Below are 24,868 nucleotides of genomic sequence, written 5' to 3'. Positions count from 1 at the left end.
CTTCAATGATTATAATTCATCAAGAAGACAGTTCATCAAAAATGGGGGAAAAGACCTCATAACGACCAGAACCCACCAACCTGCTTTAAATTACAGCCGTTTTAATATGTGGTCAGTCCATAAGAAAAACTTTCCCAAGTGTATATCATTTAGTGGATCCAAAAAAAACTTGACGACTTTATTTTCTGAATTAGCATCCAGTAAACAGGCGAAAAGAGAGCACTTAACTTGATGAGCGGTGCACAGTTACTTGACTCGCCAATTTACCGAGTCATTTATTGGGCTTAGGTCCTGACAGGGACCCGTTTCGCAATGGCTTCTTCTGGAGACCCAGCCACCTGTAATCATTGTGCGGTACCTTCCCTGGCTAACTCTCAATGAAGTGCTGGACACTTCCACCATATGCTATTGAAGCTCCAGGATGCACCGCCATTTTGAAGGCAGAACCCCAGGAGGGAGGGAGTGTTACTCCTTCCTCCCTTCTAAAGGTACAGGAGGGGGAAGGGTTGGGGGAGCACTAGGCCACCAGGACAGGTGGGGGTTGAGGGTAGGATCACCCACTGGTCTACCAGGGTCAGGTTTTTGATGTTGGGGGGTTAAGGAGGCTAGAGGTCCACCAAAACCAATCACAACTGGTAGAAAGAATCATGAGACATCCTCTCTTCCAACAACCTATCGCTTGGTATGACCTGGCATTATTTTTTTGCAGTGGTTTGATAGCTTTGTTTCGGACGCTCTTTTCTGAGCATTGGGGAGGAATACAAAATGACCTCGTTTACAACTACATTAACGTGCTACTTGAGTTGTTCGTCTGTGCACTCATTTGTTCCTGTGCTCTGCACCTCTGAACATTCTGCGCAGGTAAACGCGGTCACCAGTATGGCGCTAATTGCCTCTAGAGCCTGCATTTACTTTTAAGCATTGGGGTCTCTGTGATCCCTTTGGGGTAAAGAGGTTCCTGTGCACCAGAACAAACCTATTCCCTTTTGAATAAAACACACGGGGATATATATTCAGCTGGAATAACATGTATATTCCAGGAATAACGTTTAGAATGTTTGTACGTTTGAGAAGCTTGCCAGGTGCCCTTGGCCTGGATTGGCCGCTGTCGTGGACAGGATGCTGGGCTCGATGGACCCTTGGTCTTTTCCCAGTGTGGCATTACTTATGTACTTATGGCAGCGGTGACTGACCGTTACCAGTGTTTTTCCACATATTCAGTTCTGGGCCATGTTCAGGCTTTGGCTTCGAATGTCCAGTTTATGCGACGCCGGCTAACGAGTAGCCAGTTAAGTCAATATCCAGAAGCTAAGCCACCATGAGGCACAGCATAAAGGTAGGACTGTGTTTTATGCAGTTATCCTGGCCAGTTAACTGGTGAATATCATCTGACTCCGCCCCAGAACGCCCCCAAAATAATCAGTTTTCACTTAGGCAGTAACTGTTGATTTTCAGCGGCAATAAATGATTAAATGCTCCTTCATAGGCACACAAATGTGGAATGCACTGCCTAGAACCCTAAAATCAACCCTGAACTATCTAAATTTCAGAAAACTATTGAAGACAACCATGTTCAAGAAGGCATACCCTACAGACTCAACCTAATGTACTTCCACCTGGTTTTTTCAGCATAATCCATGGACTTTTTTTACTATCTTTTGTTATCTGGTGTTGTTTTAAATGTTACCAATATGCTAATAATCTACCACTACAATGTTTAAGAATACTTTCTGAACCGTAGCCTACCTTACGGTTATGTGTAAGCCACACTGAGCCTACAACTAGTGGGAAAATGTGGGGTATAAATGTATTAAATAAATAAAATAAACATTAGCAGATAGCCCTGAACTAGCTGTTTAACTTGTCAGCCACCATTTTCTGGCCAGTTAAATTTTTTTTTTGAATATCGAGCAGTTTGTCTCTCCTCTCTGGAATTCATTTTCACACAGATCCTTCCCAATAGAGATAATCTAGTGCACAGCGCCTCCTCCAGGACTCCCTGCATCTTTTCATGCATACTAAAGCTGCTGAGTGGGGTTTCTCTGCCCTTGTCCCTTCCTATGAGGGCGAGCTGCTACTCCGCTCCTTAATTAAACAGAAAGCAGAGGAGTGGGTAAAGCCTCTGTCCTTCATGTGTACTTCACACTGGACACAAACTCAAAAGTCTATGAAGGCTTCACAGAAAACACAAACTACATAGGCTCAAAGGCCTGAGCCTTAGGCACACTTTGCTTCTATAAAGAAAACGTCTACCACACCACACACACTAAGGGAGTCCCTGACTTATATAAAGGCAGGTAGTACCAATGTAGCCACCCCTGAAGGGGGATGCAGTAACCAGATAAGTACAAAAGCATTGCCATGCTGGGACAAACCAAGGGTCCATCGAGCCCAGCACGCTGTCATCGACAGCGGCCAAAAGAACAAGCAATTTGTCCCGCCCATCCTAGAAATCCCTCATCCATTCAATATCATTCTATGGTTTTTTCCTCAAGGAAGCCGTCCAACCCTTTTTTGAAGTCCGCTAAGTTAACCGCCTTAACCACCTTTTCCGACAGTGAATTCCAGAGTTTAACTACGCGTTGAGTGAAGAAACATTTCCTCCGATTCGTTTTAAATTTACCACACTGCAGCTTCATCGCATGCCCCCTTGTCCTAGTACTTTTGGAAAGCGTAAACAGACGCTCCACATCGACCCGTTCCATTCCACTCATTATCTTACAGACCTCTATCATATCTCCCCTCAGCCACCTTTTCTCTAAGCTTGGTATGGTCCTGAATGCAGGAGTACACTGGGCTAGTGAGAGACCTGGAAGGATCCTTACAATTAAATCTTTCTAGATTTATACCCTGGGTGCACCATCTGAAAAATCTCAGCATGTGGTCTTCAGTATCACTCTGTGGGGCAGTAAAACCCACTCTTTATAATGGTCCACCCTTGGCATCTCTGGTACCAGGACTTTTGAAGATCTAATGAAGCATCCGACCTGACTGTTCAACTCATTGTGTGTGTATGAGACTCCAGCAGACCTCTGTTCTTCTAGTAATTAGATGAACCAAGCACAAGAAACCAGAATTTCACACAATACAGACAGAAACCTTCATCCTGGAATTAAACATTAACCCCAAAACACATAGACTAGAAGACAGAAGCATCTTTGTGCTCCTGGGAGGAAGTGACCAGGAACCGCCCAGAACCAATGTCAGATATGTGTGTTTCACATGAGATGTGATGATGATATTAGGTTCAGATTGTAAGACTAATAGTAGGATAAGCTTTTCAACCAAGAAGGGACAGATGACTATGCTATGTCTGAAATGTATTGATGGATGAATGATGTCATTTTACATAGTATGTGACGGCAGATAAAGACCTGAACGGTCCATCCAGTCTGCCCAACAGTCACATTCATTATCAATTCAAGATTTAAATCAACAATGAGTGTGATATTAGATGCTTGATCGTGCTCTTTCTTTGGTGTTTCTGGGACATAGACCGTAGACGTTCACCCGCTTCTGTCCTTATGTTCCAACTACTGGAGTTGCCATCAAAGTCCACTCCAGCCTATCCAAATTCGTCTTGTTGATTGCGGGACAAAGACCCTAAATGTCTGCCCAGCACTGTCTTCACGATCCAAATCACTGGGATTTCTGTCAAAGCTCTCTCCAGCACTTCCTAAACTGGATCTTTTAAATTCTTATGTCTATGTACATTGTTCTGTGCCTTGGTCCAGGTAGACTGTTTTAAATTAATAAACCATAAACCAATGAAAAGGAAAGGGACAACTATAATTCCTGAAATCAGCTAGATGCACAGAAAAAGGTTGGAAAGTTGTTTTGATTTTTTTGTTTCCATTTAGGACAAAGTTTTAAAATGTTTATAAAGCCTGTGGTAATAATTCAGAGCAAGTCCCCTTTTCCTTAGTGCCTTCTTTCTTTGAAAAGAAATATTCTTGGCCTCTATGTTGGGTTTCCGGTTATTTCTGCATGTTGACACTTAAGAAAACCACTCCTCATTCAGGGGCCCTTTTTCTAAAGGGTTGCCATGTAGCAACCCGGAACTACCGTTGGCCGGCAGTGGTTCCACCTCGAGCGTGTGCCGTTTCAGGTGCTACAGAAAATAATTCTGTCATTTCTAGCACAGTGCTAACTCGCCAGGTTACCACGGAAGCCCTTACCACCACCTCAATGGGTGGCTGTAAGTGTTGCCCCCCTTCCCCCCCCCCCCAGCATGACAATCTTACTGAATGGCTATGTCATTTTTAGGGGCTTTTTACCCACTGCAGTAAAAACGGCCTCCGCAGGGTCCTTTTTACCACACAGCTTGGTAAAAGGACCCTCTTCCTTTGTAACAGCTAAAATTAATTGTCCCAGGGCATAAGGATGCTCCCTGTATAAGAACTGGACCTCACATGTTTGTGAGACAGACAGCAGGACGCACACCTTGCACAGTAGGTAGGTAAGCCAAGCAGATCTGTGTACAGTTTAAAAGGCCCTTTTTCTTTACAGAGTTTTCTTAAGAAGATTTCGAAATGTTCATTATTCTTGGCACTGCCCTGAACAAATTCCCATCAAAGTCTCACTCCTTCCTTGCCAACAGACTCCCGATTATTTAGTATACAACACTTAGCGATTGCACAATAATTTGTTTTGTTCTTGCTCTTAAACTTGTCAGGATTTTATTTTTGCTTAGCAAAAGATATAAACCTAAAATCTACTCAAGAGGTTTGTGTTTGGAACCGTTAAATTTCCCCGCACGTCATGGATTCTGCATTACATAGCTGGAGGCGGAGAGCACTGAAAGCAAACATTATATTAGAGGAAAGGTAGTTACAGGGAACACTTCTGAAACCCTGTAGCAGCTGTCTCCAAGGAGGGCTAAACATTCCTTCAACAGCCCAGCTGAATTGTATATATGGACCTTTGTTTTGCACTAACATCTTGCAGCATTTACACTATTTTTTTAGCTTGGTTTTTGGGAAACATTTTAAAGATGTGCACTGCACAGTTCTCCAAGAGTTTGAAAGCTGCCTGGTGCATGCAGCTCTTGCAAGACTTTGAGAATAAAGAAGTAACTCCTTAGAGCTGTAAATTACAGCTGGGGAACAGTTAAATAATCCAGCTGTTCTTGGTGTATAAAAGGGTTGGCAAGAGCATCAAGGTGAGGGGGAGGGTAGTCTGAGCATTATTGTAAAGGGGAGGAAAAGAGAGATCATTAGGGGGTGTGATGAGAAGCAGATCATTCTTGGGGGAAGGAAGAAATGGGCCTGAGAGATCAGAGGAAGATCATCAGTGCACGTGAAGAGGCATGAGGAGATATGAAAAGGGGGTCCATGGTTGAGAGGAAATCAACTGGAAGGGATTTAAAATATTAATGGGGTAGGTTCACCCTCCCCCCTCCAAGAAATATTTATAGGGTGCTAGAAGTTATCAGGGGTGTGGGGTCAAAGCTCCCCCTCACTCAGCATCCCTGTATCACCTTAGAGTGTCACTGCTACAGCACAGCAGCAATATATCCAGCAAGAAAATGTAATCTAGGGTTTATAAGCCTTTTGCATACTGCCAGGGCTTGAGGTGCAACTCTCCCCCCTTCCTCACCCAGGCTTCACATTACCATGAAAATCCATACTAGAAGTGGAGGTGAAAAGGATGATCAAGGAAGGCAAGGCAGTCACAGACAAAGTAAATTGTTTTCTTCAGTCTCTTTTTACTAAGGAGAATTTTATTTCTGGTGAATATAACTACCCAGTCTTTTACAGTGATAATTCAGAAAACCTGAAACAAATATCTTTAAAACTGGAATATGTAAAAAAAAAAAAAAAAAAAGAGCTATTTGTCAAATTATGAATAACAAATCACCTGAACCAGATGGCATTCTCCCCAGAATACCAAATGAACCCAGATATGAAATTGCACACTTGTTCATACCAATGGGTAACCTGGGCTATCAATCAAATCAGTCACTATACCTGAAGACTGGAAGATGACCAATGCCAATACCAAATATTCAAAAAAGGCTCTAGGAATGATCCAGAAAACTATAGACCAATGAACATGATAGTAGTTTTTGATAAAATGGTAGAAAGTATTAAGCGTAGAATTACCAAGCATGTGGATTGAAAACTTCCTGGGAGAGAAGCCAGCATGGATTTGGTAAAGCAAGATTTACCTTTACTAATCTATTAATTAGAACTGCATTTCGATTAAAATTTTTAATCACGATTAATTGTATAATTACAGCTTTTTTTTTGTTGTTTGTTTGTTTATTTATTTCCCACAGTAGCTCCTTGTGACTCTAGACAAATCACTTAACCCTCCTTTGCCTCAGGTACAAGACAGTAAAATTGACATCAACAAGGAATCAGGCCTTTAGTTATGTGGGACCATCTTTATGGATCTCTCTCTCTCTCTCTCTCTCTCTCTCTCTCATGTGGTTAGTAGTCTAAGAGGTGTATTTTCAAAGCACTTAGGCTTCCAAACTTCCATAGGTTTCTATGGAACTTTGGAAGGCTAAGTGCTTTGAAAATAAGCCCCTAAGTGTCTATTTCAGTTTTCAAAAAGCTTTGAAAACTTGGGTTTTTCAAAATGCTTTTGGTGATCCTTAAATCCTCCTTAGGAGTTTTGATTGAAGAATTGATATGTTACATTTTGTTATTTGATTGTATTGTTGGTGTACTGTATTATGTTTTCCTTTTATATTGCTTTTATTGTAAACCGCTTTAAAGCTTGAGGGTAAAGAGGTAAATCAAATCAAATAAGTCCCTGTACATTATATATAAACTTTGATTGTAGTAACAGAAAGGCAGTATATCAAATCCCATCTCCCTTCTCTTCCCTAAAGGACTGATGATCACCCACCCCAGATCCAACATCTCTTCCTTTTTCTTCCTTCCCTCCCTATCCTCTTCCCCAGGTCCATTATCTCTCTTTCTTTCCTGGAGTTCATGATCTCTCTCACTCTCTCTCCCCTCCTCCTCCCCTCCTACCCCCATGAGCAGGAACACAAACTTCGTGGTGAGCAGCACCGAGCTTCTTCTCATGGCTGTGTAGCTCACCGCCTCAGCCACTAGTGGTCCCTCCAGTTCTGTTTGCAGTTCTGCAGCTCACTCTGCTCTCCCCACCTGGGGTTTCATATCTACCCCCTCTCAATCCCCCCATCACCACACCAATCTACCTTAAAGGTGGTCTTCTGTTGGTCCCCGGAAGTGACAGTATTGCACATATGCTGCTTGCAGCCTGCTCTGAAACTTTCCCTCTGAACCATCCCACCTCCTCTGATATCACTTCCTGTTTCTGCATGGCAGGATGGTTCAGAGGGAAAGCTTTAGACCAGGCAGCGTATGTGCAATCCTGCCGCTACTGGGGACCAATAGAAGACCACCTTTAAGGAAGACTGGCGCAGGGGGTGGTAATGCTGAATCACAAGGAGGGGGGGGGGGGGGAAGATTCCGGATCATGGTAATGACAGGGCTTAGGAGTAGAATAGATGTTTGGAGGAGACAGATGCTGCAACATGATTAATTTTTAAAAGACATGATTAATAATTAATATATTAATTGCAGAGTTAACTGCGATTAACTTGCAGCCCTACTAATATTTATTTATTTATTTATTTATTAGGACTTACTATATTGCCTTTGCTGACTCGCAGAACAAAGAGGTTTACAATAAACATACACACAGTGGATTTGATGAAATGGAAAAGAACTACAAATGTTGATAGTAAAGACCAGTCAAACACACAAGGTGATTCCACGCAGACAAGACAAGACAAGAGTGGGGAAGGGGGCAAAGCAAGGCAGAGAAAGGGAATCAACCAATAATTTTATTTATTTATAGCACTTTCTAACCCGCACAATTTCAAAAGTTCTTGGCGGCTACCAATCAGAACATTCATAATTCAATAAGAACCTACATCAACACTGACAAATGTTAAAATACATTCCCTTCATCAAAACATGACCTATGAATTAAAATTCATAGGACAACAGTCTTTTACTCCAGTCCATAAGTCTGTTGAATTAATATCATCTTCAACTCCAAATTTTGTAGTAGCCTTAAACTTGTTGGTAGAACGTTCCGTAATGTCGGACCGATTATTTTGAATATTGATTTCCTGTACTCTTCTAATCTAATACACTGAGTAGAAGAAATCTCCACGAGCTTTGCGTGCTGATCTTAATGTCCTAGAAGGCTGGTTGATTCGTGAACCAGTTGCTTTGATCAGAGAGATGGATTTGTTCAAAACCTTGAAAACCAGGAGCAAGATCTTAAATTTAATTCTTTGCTCAACAGCAAGCAAGTGCTGCTGTAATACAAGAGAAATGTGAGAGGCCTTCCGTGGAGGCCGGGCCCAGGGAATCTTGCCCCCCCCCCCCCCCCCACACACACACACACTTTGTAGCCCTGTATGGGGATTGAAATGTCACCTATTGAATCTGGTACGTCCTCAAAAGGATAACCATAACGCAGAAAAATTAGTTTTGTTCATAATAAGTTTCAGCCTGTTAAAGAATCAGCGACTGATTGGTCAGTCTGCACTAGAAATTGTATGTCATCTGAATACAATCTATACTTCAGATTTAAACAATTCAATAGATGACAGAGAGGTAAAAGAAAGATGTTAAACAACATGACAGGCAATTCAGATCCCTGAGGGACCCTGGTAGGACAATCTAACTCAGCTGAAATTATTCCATCCTGTATTACAAAATTTCCTATTCTTTAATAAAGATACATAAGTACATAAATAATGCCACACTGGGAAAAGACCAAGGGTCCATCGAGCCCAGCATCCTGTCCACGACAGCGGCCAATCCAGGCCAAGGGCACCTGGCAAGCTTCCCAAAAGTACAAACATTCTATACATGATATTCCTGGAATTGTGGATTTTTCCCAAGTCCATTTAATAGCGGTTTATGGACTTGTCCTTTAGGAAACCGCCTAACCCCTTTTTAAACTCTGTCAAGCTAATCGCCTTCACCACGTTCTCCAGCAACGAATTCCATTTTAATTATGCATTGGGTGAAGAACATTTTCTCCGATTTATTTTAAATTTACCAATAGAAATCAAACAAAATAAAACATGGAAAAGAAAATAAGATGATACCTTTTTTATTGGACATCTTATTTTCTTTTCCATATTTTATTTTGTTTGATTTCTATTGATAACCTTTAAGAGTGGACTAACACAGCTACCACACCTCTCTTTTAAATTTACTACACTAGAGTACTAATCCACTCAGACCTATGGATTTTAATTGCCTAATTAAGATTCCATGATCGATAGTATCAAATGCTACTGATATATCTAAAGTAATTAGGAAAAATCAATTACCCTTATCAAATCCTTCTCTTACTGATCCAGTAAAGAGATCAGAAGAGTCTCAGTATTCTGATTTGGTCTAAAACCAAATTGATTTAAGTCAAGAATATGGTTGACTTCCAAAAACTGGTCATAAACTACTTTCTCAGTAATTTTAGCCAAAAAAGGTAGTGAGGAAATTGGTCTGAAGCTCTCAAGTACCTTGGGATTTAATGAGGGATTTTTAATCCAAGGTCTAATTACAGCCTTTTTAACGAGTCTCTGGCAACCGTCCTTCAGTCAAATATTTATTGATCAAAGTCATAATGAAATCTATTGCTACCCCTTTAAGAGCTTTGATGATAGATGGATGACATGGATCTACAGCAGAAGGGAAACTCTTCACTCTAGACGAAACAGATTTGACATTATCTACAGTTGCTAATTGGAAATTATTCCAACACAAACCATCAGCTAATGGACAGTTCATTTTGGTTGGTGCCGAAATTCTCTTGAACTGCTTTACAACATTCATAACTTTGTTGGGAAAACCTATTGCAAACTCATCTACTGACAGAAATCTATCACTATTCTTTTCGGATCCAGCTACAGATGTTGAGTAACAGAGAATAACTCTTTTGTATCGGAAGGTGAAGATTCAATCATCTTATTAAAATATTCTCTTTTGACTGTCAAATCGGCTGTTTTATTTGTATGCTTCGAGGTTATATTACTCGAGGGAGGATATTTCCTCCATTTTCTCTCAATCTGTCTCAGCTTACATTTTTGTACCTTAAGTTCCTCGGAAAACCAGGGAACTTTATGGGAACAACTAGTCTGACGAAGCTTCAGAGGAGCATCTAAGAATTCTTGCAAAACAGAATTGCGATGACTTATAGTTTTTGTGACATCAGGTCTGTCTAAACTGCTCAGTTTGGAAGACAATATAGTGGTGAGCTCTGTAATCTCAAAAGAATCTCAGTAGGAATAAGGTCTTAACTTAGAAGCAGGCATTTTTTTCTTCTTGTTGGCATCCTTTGGAACAGTCTTTTTCTCTGATGCTCCCATTCAAGGTGCGTTGCTCATGTGTAGTTTTGGGATCCAAGTGCATTACCCTCTCTTTGCCTAATGCCTGCACAGACCCTCATTCGCCACTGTTTAGGCCTCTGCCCACATAGTCGGCTAATAGGTCGTGGTCATTTCTGCTTCTCAAAATATGACTCTGTTTCTTCGTTTTTGAATCCTGCCTACTTGAAAAGTGTATCCTGCTTCCAGACTGTTAGAAAAATCTCCCTTACTTGCATAAATTGTCTCTTGCAACTCCCATCTTTTTTGTTATCCTGTGTAAACCGATGGTGCTAAATTTATTATAAATACAGAATAGCAATAAACACAAGTAGTTTTATGTCTTTCTGGCTTTGGGAGATATTAGTAGGTTTTAGCCACTCTCATTTTGGCTCTGAGTCAAACTTTTACAAGAGCATATATCAATTATGTGTTATAACGTCAGACTCGCAGGAGAACTCTCAACCAGCCAACTAGGTCATGTGGCAGCAGCCAAAACAGCAAACACTGAGGAATTATTCGGAAAGGGATGAAGAATGAAACGGAATATCATTTATGCTTCTGAATAGGTCCCTGGTACAACCACACCGTAATTATTGTATGTACTTCTTGGTGACCCCATCTCAAAAAAAGTATGCAGTGGAAGTAGAAGAGGGTCAGATGAGGGTGACACAATGATAAAGAGGATGTAGCTCCTCCTTTCTGATGGGAGACTAAACAGTTTAGGGCTTTTCAGTATGGAGAAGAGATGATGGAGAGGGGATATAATCAGGGCCGCCGAGAGGGGGGACGGGGGGGACAAAAGGGCCCGGGCCTCCGGGGGGGGGGGGGAGCCCGGCGCCGCTGCAGTCTGGCCCGCCCACCATGGCTCCCGGCACTAACCTGAAGCGCTTTCACCTTCGGAGCAACCAGCAGCAGCAGGGCAGAGACCTCTCCTTCCTTCCGTGTCCCGCCCTCGCCTGACGTAACGTCCGCGAGGGCGGGGCACGGAAGGAAGGAGAGGTCTGCGCTGCTGCTGCTGCTGGTTGCTCTGAAGGTGAAAGTGCTTCAGGTTAGTTCAGAGAGGGCCCGGCAGCGGGTGGAGGGGGGCCCGGCGACTTCGGGTGGGGTGGGCGCGACGCAATCTCAGGTGGGGGGGGGGGGGCCCAGGGGCGGTTCTCGGCGGCCCTGGATATAATTAGAAATGTAAAAAAGTATGACGAGGTGGCACAGGTTAATATTGAATAGTTATTCATCAAATGATACAGTCGTAGGGAAGAGAGAGATAACACCCCTGAAGACACCACAGAGGAGAGGGATACAGATCCCTGATACAGGCCTAGTATCATTTGCTCTCCTGATTCACCAACTTTTTGGTGGCTCATTTCCTTAACTCCTAGTGATTATTTCAGTGGCGTAGCTATCATGGGGCCACGGGGGCATTGGCCCCTTAGATTTGGCCCTGGACCCCCCTGCTGTGACCCTCTCGACCCCCCCCTTCCCGCCGCCATTGTGTACCTTTGCTGGCGGGGGACCCCAACCCCCACCAGCCGAAGTCCTCCTCTCGGCCACGTGGCGTTGCTTGCTGAATGATCTGATCAAGTTTCTGTGCATGCATCTGATGTCCTCATGTACAAGCAAAGGTATGCGGCGGGTCGAGAGGGTTGTGGCAGCGGTGCCAGGGGGGGGGGAGCTAAAATGTGCCCCCTCACCTCAGGCTCTGGACCCCCCTCCCGTCGAAGTCTGGCTACGCCCCTGGATTATTTAAAAAGTGTTACCAGAACTTTGGAACATTATGAAACTAACAGGTACCATATTTTAAACACATTGGAAATGTTTTGTTGTGGAGTGGAGGAGTAGCCTAGTGGTTAGTGCAGCGGACTTTGATCCTGGGGAACTGGGTTCAATTCCCGCTGCAGCTCCTTGTGACTCTGGGCAAGTCACTTAACCCTCCATTGCCCCTGGTTACAAAATAAGTACCTGAATATATGTAAACCGCTTCGAATGTAGGTTGCAAAAACCACAGAAAGGTGGCATGTGAAGTCCCAGTTCCCTTTCCCTTTGTTGTTTGTTAACCAAGTAGTAGAAGTTAACTTTATAAGAGGTTTGCGTAGTGGGGGTTCACAGTTTTTGAGAGAAAAAGTGTCTGTACAGTCTTTTACTGGAGCTTCCAGCTGCAACCGGGAGAGAAAAGTCCTGAGGGAGTCAGTGAAAAGATGTTGGAGTCGGGCTTACATGAGTAGGCTCCTTCTTTGCTTGTATTTTGGGTGCTTTTAAGGACGGGAGTGATGAGGTCGTGGCTCTTGTCCAGTTTTGTTGCTATTTACAGCTTCATAAGCCACTTTGATTGTCTGGAAAGCAATAGAAAAATGCTTTAAGTAACTGAGGTGTAGAAACGTTTCATATGTCCATATTATATTTTTAGGAGTGAGTAAGAGGAAATAGACTTTAATCTCATTAGGATCTGCTGGAATCCAACACAACCCAGACTGACCACAGCCAGGGAAAGGATGCAGACTTCAACAGATCATCTTATGTTCTTAAGACACACAAGCTGCAGGTCCAAAAGCAAAGGGTAACGTTTAGGACTGTGCACAGCCCTGCTTCCTTGTCTAAGTGCCCTTTGCATCTGCCCACAGAGCAGTAAACTTTCACCCAGTCATAGCTGCGTGTCTGAAAGTGACGTCCAGTTAGCAAGCAAGGACGTCAGCAGAATGAGGATTTTAGACGGCAGTGGGATTGTATTACATTTTCCTCACTGAGTTAACAATGCAGATGCTGAAGAGCTGCCCATTAATTACATGAAGCTCTTTTGGACGGCTCTGCAAAGCGGTTGCTGACGCCAGAGGTGCAGACTCTCTGCGCTACAGTGTCTGAGGATTTAAACAACCCTCAGTGAGACAGTTATTTATCCGTCCACTGATTGACCAGTGGGTAGTAGGCTTTACCCACCCTACTACCCACTGAGGGCAAAATTCATTTTAACTTCAACAATGTTTGTCTGCTTTGTAGTATTTGTGTTTGATTTCCAAAAAGAAACCACTGCATGTCTCTGAAGCACCCAAAATACAGCTGTTTTTCTCCTTCTCTGATTCCGTCTCTGGAAATGTGCTCAGTCTGGGCATGTCATTGATGGGGAATTAACCTCACTCATGTGCCAGGGGTGTGTTGCATTTGGTTAGGGCTGCGATTCCTGGGTGTTTGTTAACTTGTAAATTTTGGTGCTTAATTTCCAGCTAATTTAGGGGTTCTTTGAGGGTATTTTTGCTACCTTTTATGAGTGAATCAAAAGCAGTGAGGACAATCCAAGGCAGGAGAGAGGAGGCTGAGAGAGCACTATGGGAAGCGGGGATGTTTTCTGGGGTTTATCCAGCAGTAACTTTTTATTTATTTAATTATTCGTGTTTGTACTAGGAATATTTACTGAGTGTTTATCATCTAAAACCTACCAATTAGAAACCCTAGGTATGATCTTCTGTATGGTGGTCGTCAGTGTGTTTTTTCTAGCGAAAAAGGTGCCGGCACTCAAATGCCAGGCCACCCTTCAGGGGTGGGGTGATCACTGAGGGACCCCCTCCCCACAATAGCCAGGCCCCCTGCAAATAGTCACAGAATCTATGACAAGGCAGAATTGGTATGGAAAAGGTGCCGGAACTCAAGTGCCCGAACTCTCATCCACTCTCTCATTACCTCTCGTCTTGACTACTGCAACCTACTCCTCACTGGCCTCCCACTTAGCCATCTATCCCCCCTTCAATCCGTTCAGAACTCTGCTGCATGTCTTATCTCCCGCCTGGACCGATATACTCATAGCACCCCTCTCCCCTCTCCTCAAGTCACTTCACTGGCTTCCGATCAGGTACCGCATACAGTTCAAGCTTCTCCTGCTAACCTACAAATGCACTCAATCTGCAGCCCCTCCTTACCTCTCTACCCTCATCTCCCCTTACGTTCCCACCCGTAACCTCCGCTCTCAAGACAAATCGCTCCTTTCAGTACCCTTCTCCACCACCGCCAACTCCAGGCTCCGCCCTTTCTGCCTCGCCTCACCCCATGCTTGGAATAAACTCCCTGAGCCCATACGCCAGGCCCCCTCCCTGCCCATCTTCAAATCCTTGCTCAAAGCCCACCTCTTCAATGTCGCCTTCAGCACCTAACCACCATACCTCTATTCAGGAAATCTAGACTGCCCAGCTTGACATTTTGTCCTTTAGATTGTAAGCTCCTTTGAGCAGGGACTGTCCTTCTTTGTTAAACTGTACAGCGCTGCGTAGCGCTCTAGAAATGTTAAGTAGTAGTAGTACCACCCCTTAATAAAAGTCCTGGTGGTCATGTTGTTTGAAATACTAGTGCCAAAGAGAACTCCTTCCAGACCCTATTGGGTGTAATGCATAGCTGCCAACTGTCCCGTTCCACTGGGACATTTGAGGTAAGTTCTGGTTTTTGGGTATATGAGAAAGTGAGATGTTTGACCACAGCAAAACAAAACCTGGAGAGATGAATCTCAAGAACACTTTCCCCTTTATGTGGCAGTCCAATCTTCAAAAAGTTTAAGTGTGAATTAAAATCTTGCTTGTTTGGCCAGGGCATGTGGAGATGACAGCTGATGGTCTTCAAAATGGAGCTCTCCTGATTAGCTGTTTTCCTTGCCTTTCCCTCCTTTTCTGTCCTCTCTGTATGATTGTCTGCTTCCTATAGTTATTGTAGTTCCTTTCCTTTTGCTTTTTATTGTTTGTTGTTTTTAATTAGCCTGTACACCGCTTTGTTCTGCTAGCTGGTTTAAGCGGAATAACATATTTAATAAACCATAATAAATTATTATGGATCTATACAGGACATTTATAATATTCTGGTTTGTTTTCCTAACAGTCTGACAATGTATTGTCCTCAATTTGGAGCCCAGCATCATGCACCTATAGTTAGGATTATTTTTCCCCATGTGCCTGACATTCAACTGGTCTGTGTTAAATCTCACCTGCCAGGGGCTGGCACAGGCCTCTCTGAGCAAGTGAGTTACACTGCGCAGACTGTGAGCTGCTAATATCTAGCTGCGGCTGAATTTTTGGTTATTCCTCCAGTTGTAAAATTTCAACTTGTTTCCACTCGGGTAAGGGTGTTGGTAGGGATTGGGTTGAAGTTCTGGGACTCACTACTGAATGAATTGAAAGTGGTTCAGGAGGATCTGGAATTTGCTGAAAACCCGGAGGGAGGGACTGTGATGCTGTTACGTTAGAAGCTGTTTAGTTACTATGATTTCTATCCGTCAAAACGTTTTCTGTGGCTGTACCTTGCTTTACACAGACTCTATTTTCAAATTAAATGTAAATGCCCAGTTTTTCAGCCTAGTAAGGTTGTCATTCACTTCCTCACAGTCTGCTTTTTTTTTTTTTTTAACTAATTTCCCTGTAGACGCTGGTGATTATGTCCTCAGGAGGATTTTCAGAGAGGAGCTAGCAAAATTCCTGTGGGATGAGTCTAGGTATGTGTGTAACAGGATGACCAAAAAGGCTTTTCTGGAGCATCTTACCCTTGAGCGTGGTGACTGATCTCTTGACATTGGGCCCTCTCCACCTTTCTTTCTTTTTTGTTGTGTTCGATTGCTGTGGAGAGTGTGAACCCCATTCTGTTTTTCTGTGTGACCAAAAAACAAAACAGCGAAGATGACTCACAGGAACACAAATAAAAATAAAATCAGAAGATAAAAATAAAATATAAAAATAATCACAGAATATGCATTCATTGATACAAGACGCTGCTTTGATCTTGCTCTCCTGACTTCATTTCGGGCAGGACTAAACGCGATATTACTTCAAAGCGATAGATATATTTCTCTAATAATTGGATAGAATTCAGAATCAACATACGGTGAGAAGACTCCTGACGCAGGCCTGTATGGCCGAAACACAGCTGTGTCGAGTCCCTTTCTCCCCGCCATCTGTTGGCTAATAAAGTTCATTCTTAATTTTTATAACCAAAGTGTCGTCTATTTTATGTATTTATATTTTTAAATACATATTCTGTGATTATTTTTATATTTTATTTTTATCTTCTGATTTTATTTTTATTTGTGTTCCTGTGAGTCATCTTCGCTCTTTTGTTTTTTGGTTGTTTTTCTGCAAAGACTGGTTTCTTCTGTTTTTTTGTGTAACAGGATGACACGGAAAATCCAGGCCCAAGTCTCAGCCTTCTTGTCTGACATCGCTGCCTGGATGTTTCAAAACCATCTAAAATTGAACATGGCCAAGAATGAGCTTCTTATCTTCCCCCTAAACCCACCCGTCCTCTTTCCCCATTCTCTGTCTCTGTAGATAACACTCTCAGTCCTATCCGTTTCCACATACAATTCAAACTCCTTGTACTGACTTGCAAATGCACTCAATCTGCAACTACTCAGTATCTCTTCACATTTGTCTTGACCCCTCCCTGGGAACTGCATTCATCGGGTAAATCTTTATTATCTGTGTCTTTCTCCTCCACTGCCAACTCCGGACTCCGTACCTTTATCTTGCTGCACTGTACGTCTGGAATAAGCTTCCTGAGTCGCTACATCAGGCTCCATCTCTGACCGTATTCATATCTAGGCTAAAAGTCCACCTTTATGGGCTGCTTTTAACTCCTAACTCCTATGTCTGTTTTATCATTTCCATGATAACTAATCCCTTATTTGTCCTGTTTGTCTTGAATAGATTATAAACTCTATTGGGTAGGAACTCATATGTGTTCAGTGTACAGTGCTGCATACGTCAAGTAGTGCTATAGAAATTAATAGTAGTAATGTCCTCTTCTTGCAGTGACTGGAGGAGCTCTCTGAGTCCCTGTTCATGAATAGTGAAAGAGTATTGGGGGGGGGGGGTTTGGTTTTTCTGGGGAAAACCTCAATAGTAAGTGCTCTTTTAAAACTGGCAGGAAATGAGTGTAGGGAGGTGTCCCAGTGTTCTTCTCAAAGGGGGACCAGCTCAGATGTAGGATATGGTGGAGTGGGCTTCGCATGTAGGGCCTTGGCCTTCGTCATCAGAGACTGAGGAGGAGGAGAAGGAAAGGGACAGGCACTGCATATGGGGTCTGTTTTCCCAAGAGTGGAAAGGAGAAAAAAAGGGTGTAAACCAAGTCTTCAGTTTAATCCCAAGGAGCACAGTGTGTCAGTACCAGGAGTTAAGGAGGGGATGATACATGCTGTGGAAGAGAAGGAAAGTGATTCTTAAGGGTAGAGAGAAGGGGAGCCAAGGTGTGATTGAGAGTCCATGTGATGACCTGGTGTGGGTCCTGGGTGAATCCTATTAACCTTAATCCAGAGGGGTCAAGAATAGAGTGAACTGAGGGGAGCCAAATCTCTGATAGGGAGAAGGGGACTTGCCAGTGCGTGTGGAGTATCTGCACGGAGAAGAACTTAGGAGTGGATGGAGTGATGGGTTTACTGGGGACCTTTTTGCCAGTGAATTATACTGTGATGCAGTGGAGGTGGAAGAGGAGAGGGGCTGTTGGAGGTCCCTATCAAATAAAGAGCACTAAACAGGAGCTGAGAGAGGCACAAGAAGGATGCAAGACCTGTCCAAGAGATGAGAGTGGAATGAAAGCTGCAGGACAGTGGGAGTGACAGCAAACCACGAAGGAGACCAAGTGTCACTAGGACTGGGAGCATGTTTGAAACCTTTTGTCATCACTTTATTCTTCTGGGCTGTGTGTCTTTGTAGTTTCATTGCCCTTCTTACCTACATTTTTGTTCAGCTGGGGAATGCCCAATAACTGGGCATGTTTACATACATCCCTACCAGCCTCCCTTGTGCATTGTTTGTGCCAGTCTGGAAGGTTTTCACTCAACCACCAGGGACCTTTTGTCTTTGTTGTGTGTCCATGGGGAATGGATGCTCATTGAATTTGAGCAGAAACTGTTGCACATATAATTTGTCCTTGCTCTGAAAGATTGGGTGCGAGTGAACATCACTGGAATCAAATTAGCTGTGAAAATAATTCAACTGAATTAGCTTATTTTCCTTAGAGACTCTTCCTTGGAAAGACCAGCTAAATACCTTGGTATTCCAGAGAGATACCACTAGGGTCCTGAAATTAAATCTCTCCAGTAACAATCCATATCGTTCCTGTAATTCCCTGAATATACAAGCATTTCATGATATATTCATTTCTCTCATGCTTTTTCACCTTGTAGGTAGAGATCTGACTGTTATTTATGGTACTTGCTTTGTTTTTAATTATGCATGTTTGATTGTTACTTGACTAGATAATAGGTGGGCAAGAAATAAATAAATAAATGCAGTGTATTCCCCCGTCAGCATAGAAATGATGTTATCATAAAGCAGTGTTTCATACAGTCTATAGTCAGAACTATGTCTTTCAATGGTAACAGTCATGTGTGATGCGCTTGGAAGCTTATCACTAATTAAACAGCAGTTCACAGCCAAAAGGAGCTCAAGAAAACATAAGGATGTGAGCTCATGATATTGCAATCCTTGAGGGTCCTGAACTGGCAGAAAGTGAGTTTCTTTTGGAGAAGGGCAAGTCTGGTGGATTTAGTAAGAAAGCAGCTGGGGTTCAGAATTAAACACCTACAGCCAATTTGGGAAGCTGTTTGTAGAGAGAAGGAATGGACAGGAAGGCCAGAAAGCTTGATGCTTGGGTTTAGTTTTCAGACCCCGAAGTGAGGTAGCAGATTGATGGAAAAAGTGCTGCTATCGATTTTACTAAGGGTTAAGGAATTGTCAGTGTTTTGGCAGTTTTTGCTGGTGAAAGATTCTGGTTAGAAGCCTTAGAGAGGCATCCACCAAATAGTTTTCTAATGGCCCCTTCATTGGTTACCCAGAGGTGGGTACGTAATGCATAGAGTCTGGCCAAATGTGTACTTGTACTCTCCTAGCCATCTGGCTTAACCATTTAGATGGAATATGAAATATTAGGTATAATCCACCTAATTCTAGAAACTTGTGCATTTAGTGCTCAGAGTGATGTGTGCAAGTCATAGAATAAGGGTCAGTTACATATGTGGCTGCCATTGGTGTTAAGTGGTATAATTTGCATGGATTTGCAGTTACGTCCGTAACTGCCCTTAGTCAGTAATCTAGAAATTATGCACGTAAAATCCATAGCGTTGCTGCTGCAATGCAGATGTGGACCTGGGAGGGGCATGTGCGGTTCAGGGCTTCACTTATGCGCCTGGGTTCAAGAACATTGGCAGCTACGCATCCAAGCTACCAACAGTTACACTGACCACTGAGCTGGTGTACGCGCTCACACTTAAAGTTGGCTGCGTAACTGCGGATTTATGTTGGCATTTTATAGAACCAGCGCTTAGCGCAGGTCATCCAGGCACTCAGCTTTAGGCGACCGCTTGAGGAAAACGGGCAAAAGGAGCAATGGAGACAATCCGTGGCTTAAAATAAAAAAGTCCCCTTAGCGTTGCACTCCAGTAGTGAATAAGTATCTACAAAGTTAAATTGGGTCATCTTGGAGCAATGTCTTCTTTTTCCAACTGTTGTCTACCCTTCACCCTCTTCAATTCTGCCTGTTTTTTGTTTTGTTTATTTTTTTTAAATAATATCTTGTCTTGTTTTCCCTTGTTTGTCCCTCTGGCAGCCTCTTTGTTTTATTTTGTAAACTGCTTAGAGGCCAGTTCTGGCATATGCAATATATCAAGCATTTCTAAATAATTAAATAAAATAAATGCTCTGTAAACTGCAAAATACTCCTTCCTTCTGAAGATGGTGCTTTTGGATTTCCCTCTCTGGTCTCTTTTGGGGGGAAAGGTGAAGCCCTGCAATTCTCCTTATCTCATAGTGGGTGGCAATAGGGTTTCTGTGCTCCTATCCCTTTAATGTGCTTCCAGCCGCTCTTTGATCAATTCACTTAGGGGCCCTATTATTAAAGCTTAGCACGAGCTTGTGTGTGTTAAGTGCCATGTGGCCCACTGAGATAAAATAGTGCATGCTAAGCTTTAGGAAATGGGTCCTTTAATATGGGAACAGTTCTTTCTTGGTGCACCAGGGGGCAGCTGAGAGTAAAGCTGGCAACCTTTGTGCTAAACTCCTCCCCTTCCTTTTTCATAGTCCCCAGGGCAAGGAACTAAGGATTTCCCCACCTACTGCTTCTTGTTAGCCACCCTCTGAGGGAAGAAGATCCAACTCCTCTCTTGAATCCGAGACTTATATGTTCCTTCAAAAGCTGAAGCTCTGCTCTATTGGGCCATTTAATCATTTTCGTTACCTCCTACTCTTCAGTTTGATCGGCACCGTCTCTGGAGCAGGGGCCTGGAATGTTCTCCCACTTAATGCATAGGAAAGAACATTTTTCTAGCATTTTACAGTTTAAAATATCTGGACAGGCAGTCGATGTTGAGGGAAAGACAGATGAGCTGGATTGAAGCTGTACCAGAAAGTTGTAATGTTGGCTGTGTATCTTATTAACCAGGGTGAAGTCACTTCCTAATTAAAGTTGTGATGGACCAGCCCAGAGAAGCTGACAGGGGAAGTCAGGTGGCCTATTCAAGCCCATAGGATGTGGGTTAAAGCAACTCAGATTAAGGAATGTCATTGCATGTATGGAACTGCACTTTGGATTGACTTGTGCAAGGGGCTGTAAATTAGTCTAAAGTTTATTTGTTTATTTGTGACATTTATATCCCACATTATCCCAAACAAGTTTGAGTTCAACGTGGCTTACAATAAACAGTACAGGATACATAACAAAGAACAATGCATAAGAAAGTAATTTGTTGTAAGAATCCAATTTTACAATACAGTATCATAAACATACCGGGATAACTATGGATGTTTAACATTTAGAAAATCTATTAAGAATGAGAAATTGTACGTGAAGCAAAGAGAAAGTTAATGGTAAATAGAGTAATAACCAATTCAGGTAATAATTCATTGTTTGAGATATGGTTGTTCTTTTGTGAGGGTTTGAATAGGAACGATTTGAGGATTTTGCGGAATCTAGTATTTCTTATTTTGGGTGGGAAGGAATTCCACCCTTTGGTTCCTAGGTAATGTGAAGTCTGCAGAGTGGACAGTTTTTTGCAGTTTGGGAGGTGTGGTCTGAGATAGTTTCTTGCCTCATATTTAGTGTTTCTTTGAGGTAAGTTTATTAATGGTACCCTATAGTCTGGAGCTGTGCCATTTAGGATTTGAAAGATAAAGGTACATAATTGAAGGTAATTCTTGCTTTGCTGGGAAGCCAGTGTAATTTGATTAATAAAAGGGAGGCATTTTCAAAATGAGAGATTTTATATATGAACCTGGCTGCAGTGTTTTGAGCTGTTTGGAGTTTTTTTCAGCATATATGGCATTACAATAATCGAATTGGGATAATGTTAATGATTGTACCAGTAGTCTGAATGTTTCTGATGAGAAATAGGGTCTGATCCTTTTTAGTTTCTAAAGAGACCTGAAAGATTTTGTGATTACTGAGGAAACTTGAGTATCAAAAGTTAAATGTTTGTCTATAATTATACCTAGAATTTTCAGATTATTGTCAATGGTGAATGAAGTGTTGTCAATTGTGAAACTGTTATAGTCCCTTTGGTCAAATAGGTTGGTAATGACCATGAATTTAGTTTTTTTCTTTACTTAGCTTTAGTTTGGATTCTGAGGCCCAGGTTTCCATCATATTTAAGCTGTTTTGCCTTTTGTAAGGTGTCTTGAATGTTCCTTTTGAAGGTTATGTATATGGTAACATCGTCAGCATATATTTTATTGTATTTGTACCCCACATTTTCCCACCTTTTTGCAGGCTCAATGTGGCTTACAGAGTATAGATATGATAACGTCGTTACATGATTTAAAAACAGTCAATGTATGAATGTTTTGAATGCTGCTGTTTCTAGTCTGTTACCTGATGACATCATTACCGGTTAGAAGCCTGTGGTGGTGAATCATCCATTCCATGTAAGATACTGCATTGACTCCTGAATAGAGGAACCAGTCTGTTACATAGGGTAAATCTCTACAGAGGGGGCCAGGATAATGAGGGGTGGGGCAGAGGAGTTCTGTAGGGGTTTTACCTAGGATCATCAGCTCTGGACCAGCCCTGAACAGAGCAGAGCCCAAATAAATTGAGGGTCACATTCATCGGACGCAGAAAAGGTTTCTCTGGGTCCTTCAGACCTGTTCTGCATCACTTCTGGACACAGAGCAGTAACATGTTACTGTGGGAGCCTGATTTCTAACTGAAACACAGCCAAGCCTGTTCTGCTGAGTGATAAGAGAGAGACATTAGGGCACCCTTTATCAAGAAAGACCACCTTCAGCAACCGCCAAGTCTCTGAGCCGCTTCCAAAAGTCCTTTCACTGCTTTTATTTTATGGCCTCATTCATCTCACTGGGTCTGTGCTGTAGGATTAGGTTTGTATCTGGTGTTTGGTTGTGTAACTGTTGCAGTGAAATCCCCTCAAACATTGCAATACAATATTTCATGCAGAGACATCATTTGACAATTGCTACAACACTTACTTCTGCTGTTGACACAGTTAAAAGTGCCTCAGTGACCAGTATTTTTATTTTAATTTTGGATTTTAGATGCAATTACCTTTTCATATCTGAGTTCAGGGCAATTTACATGCCCTGACCTAGAGGGGCTTAACAGTATTTTTCTACCAGAGACCAGTGGAGGATAAAAGGATATTTATTTATTGCATTTGTATCCCACATTTTCCCACCTTTTTGCGGGTTCAGTGTGGCTTACAATATGATTTGAATGTTGGAAATACAATTTATTACAGATAGTTAGAGATAAGATTATGCAGGGTTAAGCGAAGCAGTTGAGGAAAAGGATATGAAAAGGAGCAGCAGTGAGGGAAGTGGGATTTGAACTCTGGTTCCCAGCTCTCGGCAGTGGCTGAAGTGGGATTTGAACCCTGCTTTCCTGGCTGTTAGTATTGGGATTTGAACCTTGATTTCCAAGATCTTAGCAGTGGGATTTGAATTCTGGTTCCCAGCTCTCGGCAGTGGCAGAAATGGGATTTGAACCCTGGTTTCCCAGCTCTTAGCAGTGGGATTTGAACTCTGGTTCCCAGCTCTCGGCAGTGGTAGAAATGGGATTTGAACCCTAGTTCCCAACTCATGGTAGTAGCAGCAGTAGAATTTGAACTCTGATTTCCTAGTTCTTAGCAGTGTCAGAAGTGGGATTTGAACCAGCTCTTAGTAGTGGGATTTGAATTCTGGTTCCCATGCCTTTCTAAGCAGTGGGGAACTGGTACTGTTCCATATGAAAACTGTCTCAGCCATTCTGAGGTTATTGCTATCACTGCTGAGCTTTACTCTAAGATGTTTTCCAGGAATTCAGTTTTTCCTTCCCAAGTTTGGGAAGAAATGGTTTAACTATGGAATAGGGCTTTATTTTCATGTTGTAGTCATGCTTTGAGGGTCTTCATCACTGTTCCCTCTAAGCTGAACGTGAGTCCTCCAGTAGGGGGGGGGGGGCATGCATCAATATTGTGTTTTCCATTGCAAGAGACAGGCAGGTTCCCTGGAGTCCTGCAGAATTTGCCTATATCTCACTATTGAAAATGTGCTAATGAAACATCCCCCCTCCCCCCACTGGCAGGACTGTAGGTGGAGGACTCCCACTCAGCTTAGAGGTAACAGTGGTCTCAGTGCCGCTGTCTCCTCCCTGAGAGGTCTCGTCAGCTGTCTCTGCTGATGGAATGGATCTGTAACGCAGTACAGTGACTAAATGTGATCTACAAATGGACACACGTTTCTCATCAATGAAATGAATACAGCTGACGTAATGATACTTTTGTACTACGTATCATGATAGACAGACCTTTATCCAGGCTACCGAGCCATGTCTGAGTTATTTATTTATTTATTTATGAATTCTTGTATCCCACTATTATCCAAAAAACAATTTTGGTTCAAAGTGGCTTACAATTTACATTTTGGTGGAGTTAGAATAGTGTTGTGCAATGTGGAGAGGACATCTATAGTTCCTGTGGTTATTCACAGAGTTTTTGAAGAGATGGATTTGAAGAGGAGAAGGGAGTTTTGGTGATATTTATATAGTTTTTGAAGGGTAGATTTGAAAGGAAGGCGACGATATTTTTGTGATTAGCTGTAGAATGTTTTGAAGAGGTAGGTTTTCATTTATTTTCTTAATTGGAGGAGATTTGTGATGCTTCTTATGGTTTTTGGTATCAAGTTCCACCATTTGGAACCCTGATAGCTAAATCCTGCTGTGTAGATAGTTTCGTAGATGGTTTTTGCAGTTGGGTAGACGTAAGAGTAGGTAGTTTCTGTTTTCTGGGCTGGCATTTCTTGAGGACAGTTCAATCAATTAAGCATATATTCGGGTGTCTTGAAGATTAGGGTGCCTTGACTGGCAGCCAATGTAGTGTTTCAAGCAGTGGGGTTACTCTTTTGTATTTTGATTTTTCTTGAAAATCAATCTTGCTGGCATGTTTTGGACTGTTTGCAGCTATTTTAGTGTGTTTTCCTTGTACCCTACGTATGCTGCATTGCAGTAGTCTAGTTGCAATAGTATAGTTCAGTGGTCGGCAAACTCATTAGTCAA

At 42.5% G+C, this 24,868-nt stretch overlaps 1 protein-coding gene across 4 annotated transcripts in view; it reads left to right on the top strand.

Annotated features, from left to right (window-relative positions):
* Positions 1–24,868, top strand: part of PDE3A (phosphodiesterase 3A) — a 225,789-nt gene that overhangs the window by 19,076 nt on the left and 181,845 nt on the right. The window contains exon 1 of one of the 4 annotated variants that reach the window (XM_030214236.1): positions 15,760–15,827. The exons of the other annotated variants lie outside the window; for them this stretch is intronic. The gene's annotated coding sequence lies outside the window, so the exon portion shown is untranslated. Of the gene's footprint in view, positions 1–15,759; positions 15,828–24,868 lie in introns of those variants that run through there. 4 annotated transcript variants of the gene reach the window in all.

This window comes from Microcaecilia unicolor, chromosome 9, assembly GCF_901765095.1.
Source record: "Microcaecilia unicolor chromosome 9, aMicUni1.1, whole genome shotgun sequence".
NCBI lineage: Eukaryota > Metazoa > Chordata > Amphibia > Gymnophiona > Siphonopidae > Microcaecilia > Microcaecilia unicolor.
The sequence above is the reverse complement of the archived record's forward strand: the minus strand, read 5'-3'. Positions and strand labels throughout refer to the sequence as shown.